Raw genomic sequence first — 9,086 nt, 5'->3', positions numbered from 1 at the left:
TAACAAGTTGGAAAATTTCTCTCGCATCAAATAAAATATTAATAATTTTATTGTGTAATTCAGATGAGACCTCACTTAAAAATATATATATATATATATAGACAAATGAAATACACAATTATATTTTTTCACTTTTAGAAAAATGTTATTAGAACTATGGTACTAAACACATTTTTTACATTATAAGTATTTTAACCATGAATTTTTATATCACTTTTTAAATTACAATTTTCACATCATTTTAAACACCAATACTTAAACACGAGTGCCAAACAGGCCTGGGTTGTAATCACAAATAAGTCAAGAGCAACATACGTTAAATAAGTAGTTCAAAAGCAGTGATTTTGGGCTTGCAATTTGGGTTTAATTATGGGCAGATTTTTTCCGCTGCTGTTGCTACTAGTTCAAAAGCAACATACGTTGAATAAGTCAAGATCTTCCCAAGATACATGGATCATTTAGTTATCACATTTCACACATCAATTAATCTGCTTCAGTACTTGAATTCCTCCATACTAACATAACCGTTACACCTAATTCAGACTTGAATTGGACCTAAGAGGGAAGCCCATGAATAGATTGTACAAACTACAAAGTTCAACTTCTGCTCAAGCTTCGATAGTCTCCTCATTATCTCTTTCAAAACCCTTTTCCTTATAACAAGTAGTATACAGCAGCTGTTACTGTAAATGATAATCAGACACTAAAACGTGTCAAATCAAAATCATCAAAACACTGTGATCAAGGATACGGTGAATATGATCCCAGTTCATAAAACCAGTATAAATTAAAAATGTTAATAGTTCATACTCACATGATCAACATCCAGATGAACATGGTTCTGTCCATAGCCATGTTGGTGGAGGCCAAAATATCTAACAATAGCTCGGAGAATCTGCTAGGTAATTAAACATACGACTGTCATGAACACCATTAAGTCCTTTTCATCAGAAAAATAAATAGAAATCCCTTTACATCCAGCAGATTCAAGTAACAATCATTCCCCAGAACAGACACTTGATCACCCAAGTTCTTTACCTCAACCGTTTGAACCGTTCGGTTCCCTTTTTAAATCATGGGTGTGTTAGAGACTTTTTTATTTTTTTAACAGACCAACATTTCTCAGCCCAAACCCACAGTCCACAATGCCCATTAATATTAAATACCACTTCTTACTAAAATTAGGCCCAAAAAAGCCCACAAATTTTGTCAATTAATAAAAAACCCAAATTTCAACCCAATGGGCTAAATGGGCCAACACTCAAATAAAGAGGGCCCACAAGTGTTCCGGTCTATTTTATGAGAGGCCCAAAAGGGAAGACAAAGGGAAGACATAAGCCCAACTAGTGAGTCCTAGCTCAAAGCTACCGACACAATATTGATCAAGATAACCTGTATACAAGTAATACTTATATATCAGAGTTATGTATTTTTCAACACGTCTAATGAAGTATTTATTGATGGTTGGCTTTCAAACTTCCAGGCATTTTAGAGTGGGAATACAAAACTAGTACTCTACATGGATGCTGAAACACAACAATCTTGTATTTTACATGGGCAAGATCAATTACATTAACAATAATAACAAAGAAAGAAATACATAATTTGTTTATTTTAGATAGGCAAGATCGGTTTCAAAAAAAAAAAAAAGATAGGCAAGATCAATTCCATCAAACAGAAACAGCCATCTAAATTATATAGCCTCTGAACCCATGCTACTTGAAGATAGAGCATGCTGTTTGTATAAAAGTGAGCACCAGAAGAACAATAGCAGCCACTGTTGAAGTGCCTCTCCAAGGGGTGCTAAAATATTCACGTTTTAATGTTGCCTGCCTTCTGTGCCAAGGATTCTCATAGAAACTATTCAATTTATTATAGAGATCAATGTAATCATTTCTTACCACTATCCATTCGATTCCTTTGTTAAGATTGTTAATCATAGAATTTGCTGCACTGTTGTCGCCTAGGTAATTGACCAAGATTTGTTTACCACAAAGAAAATCTACATCTTTTCTAGTATTGATAAGTGAATCCATCAAGAATAAGTAATCAGTAAAGTATGTATCTTTTATATAGCGAGTTTGCTCTAACACCATAATGTTTCGAGTAACAACTTCAGTCCAATCGTCTAATTTTAACGGGGGGGATTTTCAACACTCCTTTTTCATATTTTATGTCAAATCGGCATTCACTTGTAACAACCTCGAATTTTACTCCTGCCTCGTGGAGTTGAGTTGCAGTGTATAAAAGGTCATTCTGTTGATTACCTCTTTTTGGTCGCTTTTCTAGTGGAGGTATCTGGAACTGGAAGGTTCGAAGAAGATCGGTGAAGTGTTCTATTTTCACATTGGGAAGGGCCTGCACGGACTGCATGTTGAAGTGCCCAAAGTAGTTATAAGAAAGCTCAAGTAAACCATTGTAATCTGAGAGAGATGGAAATGCCAGGTGGTGTAGTTTCTCAATAACAAAGAATAGAAGCTGATTTTCAAGTAATAGCAAGTCAAGCCTTATAGCACTTGCCCTTGGTTTCACAAACATAGGATCATCACTTGTCCAACTTCTTGAACTAAATCTGAAGAAAAGCTCAAGAATGAAGCTCGCATCCATCAATATCATTTTCACAAACCTATCACTGGTAAGTTCAGTAGTCTCTGCGTAACACCCGCGAATGCTTTCTTCCATTTCCCTTATTATACCTACTAAATACTCCAACTTTATCGCACTCCGTTACACGAAACTCCTGAAGTATCTCTCTTTATGCTCTTCCATGGCTCTCAATCCTTTGTTTTTGTGGTGAAACGGGCCAATTGAAACTACCTGATGAGTGTAGGCTTCTTCCTTCCATTTTCGAAGGTGGCGTGGAACCTTGTAGATAAGATACTGAGTTGATGGTTGAATCTCGGGCCTTAATTATGAAGATTTTTCTAATTTCAATTACCAACTCATCATTTTTATTTCTAATTCCACCTGAAATGTTTGCTTCCTTTTGAGCATTTTGATCTTTATTATTCATTGAAGCAATTGCTAGTTGAATTTCCGCGCTAGCTAGCTGATTCTTCCGTCTCCCAAGCTGTCTTCCTTAAATTTCCTTAGGACAAACACAAAACCCACTAGCATTAGAAATATTAGGTGATACTTGTAAAAAAAAAAATATTTAAAAAACGTGGATAAACTAGCTAGGTGATTACTCATGATGCATGGACAAGCTATCATCGTCTACCATCATCATCCTAGAAATCTGATTGTAAATGACTAGTCATTTTGAATGATAGAGTTCGATTTTGGTTTTGGAAAAAACAATAGTTAATAGGATTGTAATACCCAGAAAAAAATAATAATAATAATAATAAAATAAAATAAAAGGAGGGATATTTAAGTAAATTTCTATGGGGCCAATTTTATAATAATTTCTAATTATAAGGGAGTTTTTTAGAAAATAAAGTTGAAACCCTAACTATATATAAGCTTATTAAGTCAACGCATATGGAGGAATATTTTGAGAGAGGAAATTACCCAAAAGACTGAAGTAGAGAAAGATTGAACACACCATTAAGGTAAGAGCTTAAGAAATCTTGTCATTTTTCTAAATTTAGACTTTATGTGGTATTATAATATTTTCTTATGTGGGTATTTTTAACCAGCAGTGAAACTATTTAAATATTCAAAAGTTTTAAGGATGTAAACGAAGAAAAGCTTAGATTTATTTTTTTGTAAACTGGACAGCGTACCTACAGATTTTTCTAGGTTTAGTGATAAGCGCATATTGAAGCTGCAGATTTAAGCAGGTGAGGGTCAAGTTTCTACACAGTGTTTGATTTCATATATGAAAGCTCGAAAATGTATTTTAAACACAAGAGCTGTTTAGACCCCCAAATTAAAGTTACGGCTCGATTAATTTTACACTAACTTAATACTAAGTGTGGAATAATGTAAATGCGAGCGGACAAACATACAAGTTACTCTAATCCATAATCAAAGCAACACAGCAGTAAAAAGGAATATAAAAGAGTAGAGAAGAAAGATGCAAACACAAAATAACACGCCGATGTGTTATCGAAGAGGAAACTGAAGAACTCGGTGAAAAACCTTTCCGCTGCCCTCTAAGCGGAAATCAATCCACTAGACAATCAGTTGGGATACATGGGTTAGCAAGAGACCCTCCAAGCTCTTACTCCAACAAGGTTTCTCAGAATCATGTCTTGTCTAGCACTTTAGATCCCGCAACAAGCTCTATGTTGCATCTACCATCCTTGGCTTCTTCCAATGCTTCCCAGCAGCTCCAAAACACTCTCTACACGCTGAAAAGGTATGGGTTGTGTTTGGGTACAAATCTCCTCTCAATGTATGACAATGGGAGAGGGAAGGAGAAGATGCTACAATAATTTCTCACTAAGGATGAATAGCTCTCTCTCTAAAAGATGGGTGTGTGTGTTGTAGAAAACCTATCTAGAGTTGTTCTCTCTGAATTGGCCTCCTCTATATTTGTGGGTAATGAGGGTATATATATTATGGGTGAAGAGCAAGAAAGTCACTCTTAAAAATCCTCCAGGCAGAATGTTTCGCAACTACCCCGCAAGAAGGCCTTACCCGCGAGACACTTGCGAAAATGACAACCTGGCACGACTCTTCAGCTTCCAGTCATATGCTCCTCACATGGCTCTTTCGTGGGTTAGTTTTTCCGAAACTTCTTGCGAAATCCACTAATCTTCACTTTAGCTTAAGTCTTCACCAAGTTAATACTAAACCCAATACAATAAAATCCCATAAAATACAAGGAACAAAATTAAAACAATTACAATACTTTTTGTCAAGGAATAAAGCCAACAAAAACATAGTTGTAAACCACAACTTTACAATCTCCTCTTTTGGCTATTCTATGACAAAACATCCTTTAACAGACTCTAGACTTAAACGTGACTTTGGGAACAATGGCAAAACTCACTCACACCTAAATCTAGAAGTTGTGATGGACTTAGAACATGTATACCTGTAGCCTGAAATACTTACACAAAACACATTAGACCCTCAAGGTAAATCAAGTGATAAAAAGACAAATATAATGTAACAAGTAAAATGCGATCAAGTAAACATGTTGTAAAACATATGAGCAACTTGATCATACACCAAAACAGTCATATGGAAATGACCACAATGATCATATAGCAAAGCAAATGATCATCCGAACATACAACCAATAAAGCACAATAGCATAAGGATAAAAGCATGTCCAACATATAAGCACGATGCAATGAGAGCAATAAAGCATATCAAAGCACCATAAAGCAACGAGAAAACAAGCATAAAGTAAATCAAGGTTTTCTCAAAAAAATGTCTTCTCTCCCTTAGTAAATGCATCTCCCATATGGCTTTCTCCCCTTACGAATGTGCACGAGGTAGAATTTCTCCCCCTAAGAATATGCATATGAGTCATATAAAAATGACGAAACACATTGGTATACTCTCCGGTATACTCTCTCCCTTTTTGTCATAAATAGACAAATAAATCAAGAGGAAGGAGGAAAAGACAAGAAGATATGAACAAGGACAAGATGCATGAGGGGTGCTCGATGAATGAGAAAATGAAGCTCAAACAAAAGATAAAAACACATTTTTTTTTTTTTAAATGCTACAAAGCATAAAGTAAACATGACATGCTAAGGATGATGGAACATGATGTAAACCTAGGCATGACATAGATACAAGAACATGTTATAAGTGCTAAAAAATCTAAAAAGACTTAACTAGCATGAGTGAAGTGCAAAACATATCAAGTGATCAAGTGTGTGCAGCAAAGGTGCATTTAGTGTGCATGTGAGATGCATGACTAATGCATGAATAAGCACTCATGGGGCAAAGTGTATAAATCACACCACCAATGATCAAAATATGATAAACATGAATAATTATGGTGATCCCCAAAATTTGGTACTCATCGGAGTCCAAAACAACGAGAAAATGTCATTTAGGCATTTTATCAAACACTTAGAGTACACACACTACACATGTATGTTAAATAATGCATGAACATATGAAAATCTTGCCTAAATACATGTTATTTTTCCCACAAGGGGCCAACATCCAAAGCAAATCATCATTTAAAACAAAGCCCAATCAAAAAGATTGACAAAAAATAAGTTTTTCAACTCCCATTTGAAAAAATCCCAACTATGAACATAAAACCCCCAAAACATAATCTAAGGATCAAAATCAATGAAAAAGAGTTAAAGATTACCTTAGAGATGTTTATGGAATGTAAAACACTTAAAATTAGTTGGGTTTCGATGTTGAAGCATTAAAACAGGGGTTTGGGAGAAAATGGGAGAAGTTTAAAACAAAAGACCCACGAAATGCCCTTTAAAAAGCTGATCTAGAAATTTTCGCAGAAAACTTACTCGCGAAGTTACTCACAAAATTTTTTGCGGGTAAGTCTTACTCGCAAGACAGTCGCGAAACTCTCTATCCAAAGCTAAAAAAACTTTAAAATTGGACCAACTCCCAATTGAGCCTATACATGAAATAGGTCACGAAAACACTCAGAAAACATGTTTTTCACACAAAAACACTTTAAAAACTTTGAAAAACATAGGTGATACAAATCACTTCCAAAAGCAAACAAAAAGAACAAAAATCTTTTTGGTTTGAACTACATATGGTTGAGCACACACACATCACATTTGAACATGTACAAACACACAAATGAAATAAGCATTCATTGAACATTAAACTTGTGTGTTGTGTGTATGAATCAAGTATGGAATAGTCCTTAGAACAGAGTAAAGCTTCAATGATCAATTCAATCAAGTCATACACAACTGGTACTAAGTCAAATGGTCTATCTCAATTATAGAAATGAACATATATGACCTCTCACAAATTGATTACAAATCTTAGAAACTTTCATTTGACTTCTACATAAATCATAACAGTTGATCCTTTTTGGATAATACATCTCTTTTTGAGATTGGCGCTTGAAATTTTTGATATTTCAACATTAAGATTTAGCCTTTGGATTTTTGAGCGCCTTACATTTCAAATTAAAAATGTTGTTTTTCCTTTTTTCTAGTCAAATACTAATATGTGTAATAGTTTCTGCAGCTCATTATCTCTTTTCATTTAGAGATTTACATTTGGTGAGCTCTATTGCAAAAATATAAAAGTAAAAGTGGGAAGATATATAGGCACAAGTTTATGCAAGTATCAAGACCATCAAGACTATAAACCAATCATTCATGACAAGCTTGAAGATCTATTTACAACAATCACACATAGTTTTCAAGATTTCTCCCACACAGATATATGTGCATACATAACAAGCTAAGCTCGTAAATGCACTACACCATTAGTACGAAGGTACTAGACCAAACTCACATGTGACATGTGCTCAAACATATACGATCAAACTTTTTGAATTTTTCACTTATTATGTAGTTTTGGATTTTTACACACACAAAACAAAGAAATAAAAGTAAGATAAAAAAAACAAAAGCAAAACAATGCATGTAAAGAGATGCATGATGCACAAATGCATGAAAGGTCCTATAAAGATCGAAAAAATTAGATCAATGACTAAAAGAGTAAAAGTTCAACCATAGAAACCCTTCCTCATCCAAACAAAACAATTGTTTGGAATGAGTGTCTCATGAGAAGTGAGACAAGGGTTGGAAGAATGAGAACCAGAGATGCACATAAACAAGGAGTCAAGAGCATTAAACACTTTTTCTAACAACACGCTATTTTCACTCAAATCTATTTTACCCTTTTTAGCACTACTTCCAAGAAGTTCAAGTTTCTCTTTTCTTTTGATTCTTTTAAGAGCATGAAGCTTAGAGCAATGAGGTCTTAGATGACCAAAAGCACCACAATGATGACAAACAATGTGTTTAGGTCCATTAGACTTTTTGGGAATGGATCTAGCAATTTTGTTTTATTCTCTTTTCAACTTAGAACATTGAGGCCTTATATGACCAATCACACCACAATGGTGACAAGTTGAAATAAATTTAGATCCATCCAAAACCTTAGGTTGAGACCTAAACAAATGCTTGGACTTAAGAGCTTTTCTCTCCACTTTTTGATTTCTTTTGTGTAAAGGAATATATACCGATTTGTCCTTTGAGGTAGAACATACAATAAGCACAACATCGGGTACCACAACATGATTACAACATATATTTTCATCATTTTTAGCAATAGGTTCAGCAATCAAACACTTGGCATGCATCTTAAGATATTTATTTTCACATGTTAGCTCATCAACAAGTTTGTTAGACAAAACAAGTTTAGCATCCAAGTTCATATTTAAACATTCAAACTCTTTCAGTTTTTCAAGAAAATTTTCAGCAAGTTTCTTATATTTCTCAACCAATTTGTTGGATTCATTGAGCCTAGCAATCAAATCATCCTTTTCACAAATAACTTGCTCAAATTCTTTATAAACTTCTTAGCATTTTTCTTCAAGAGTTTGTCAACAACACCCATAGATTCAAGTAACATGTCATCACAATTATGAGGATACTCATAGAGGCATTTTCACAAACACATGGCATGTACAATTAACAACATCCATAGAAGCATACAAAGCATTATCCATGGCAAAACACACATGGGGTCAGGATCACATTTAGGTAATGAAACCAAAACAAGTGTACCCGCTCTGATACCAATTGAAAGCTCGAAAATGTGTGATGCGACTTAAATAATGCTCCCAAGTGCAGGATTATCGCGAAGTAATAACTCGGAAAGTCCGAGGTCGAATCCACAAGGAAAAGGGAATAAATTAGCAAACCACAAGAGAATGAAACTAAAATAATAAAGTTTAACTGAAGAAATTTTTGATAGTTTAGTAAAGGTAATCTAAATTAAGAGAAAATAACAATATATTAAGGCACTAAAGTTTAGGGATCCACACACAAGACATCTATTGGTAGTCTTAACAATATTTATTTTAACTCAACTAAAATTCATACGAATGATGATTTTAGTCGGATGATTTAACAATAAAAACTCAAGAATTAATTATTTAAGGTAGTTTCATGCAATTGATTGATTTTAGGCAAAACAAAATTAGTGAATTAATTCGCAGGGAA

At 34.3% G+C, this 9,086-nt stretch overlaps 1 pseudogene; it reads right to left on the bottom strand.

Moving 5' to 3' along the window:
* Positions 1–1,660: 1,660 nt before the first annotated feature.
* Positions 1,661–3,013, bottom strand: LOC136061615 (UPF0481 protein At3g47200-like; annotated as a pseudogene).
* Between the last annotated feature and the right edge of the window lie 6,073 nt (positions 3,014–9,086).

This window comes from Quercus suber, unplaced genomic scaffold (assembly GCF_002906115.3).
Source record: "Quercus suber isolate HL8 unplaced genomic scaffold, Cork oak 2.0 scaffold_334, whole genome shotgun sequence".
Taxonomy (NCBI): Eukaryota; Viridiplantae; Streptophyta; class Magnoliopsida; order Fagales; family Fagaceae; genus Quercus; species Quercus suber.
This window is presented reverse-complemented; position numbering and strand designations above follow the sequence as displayed.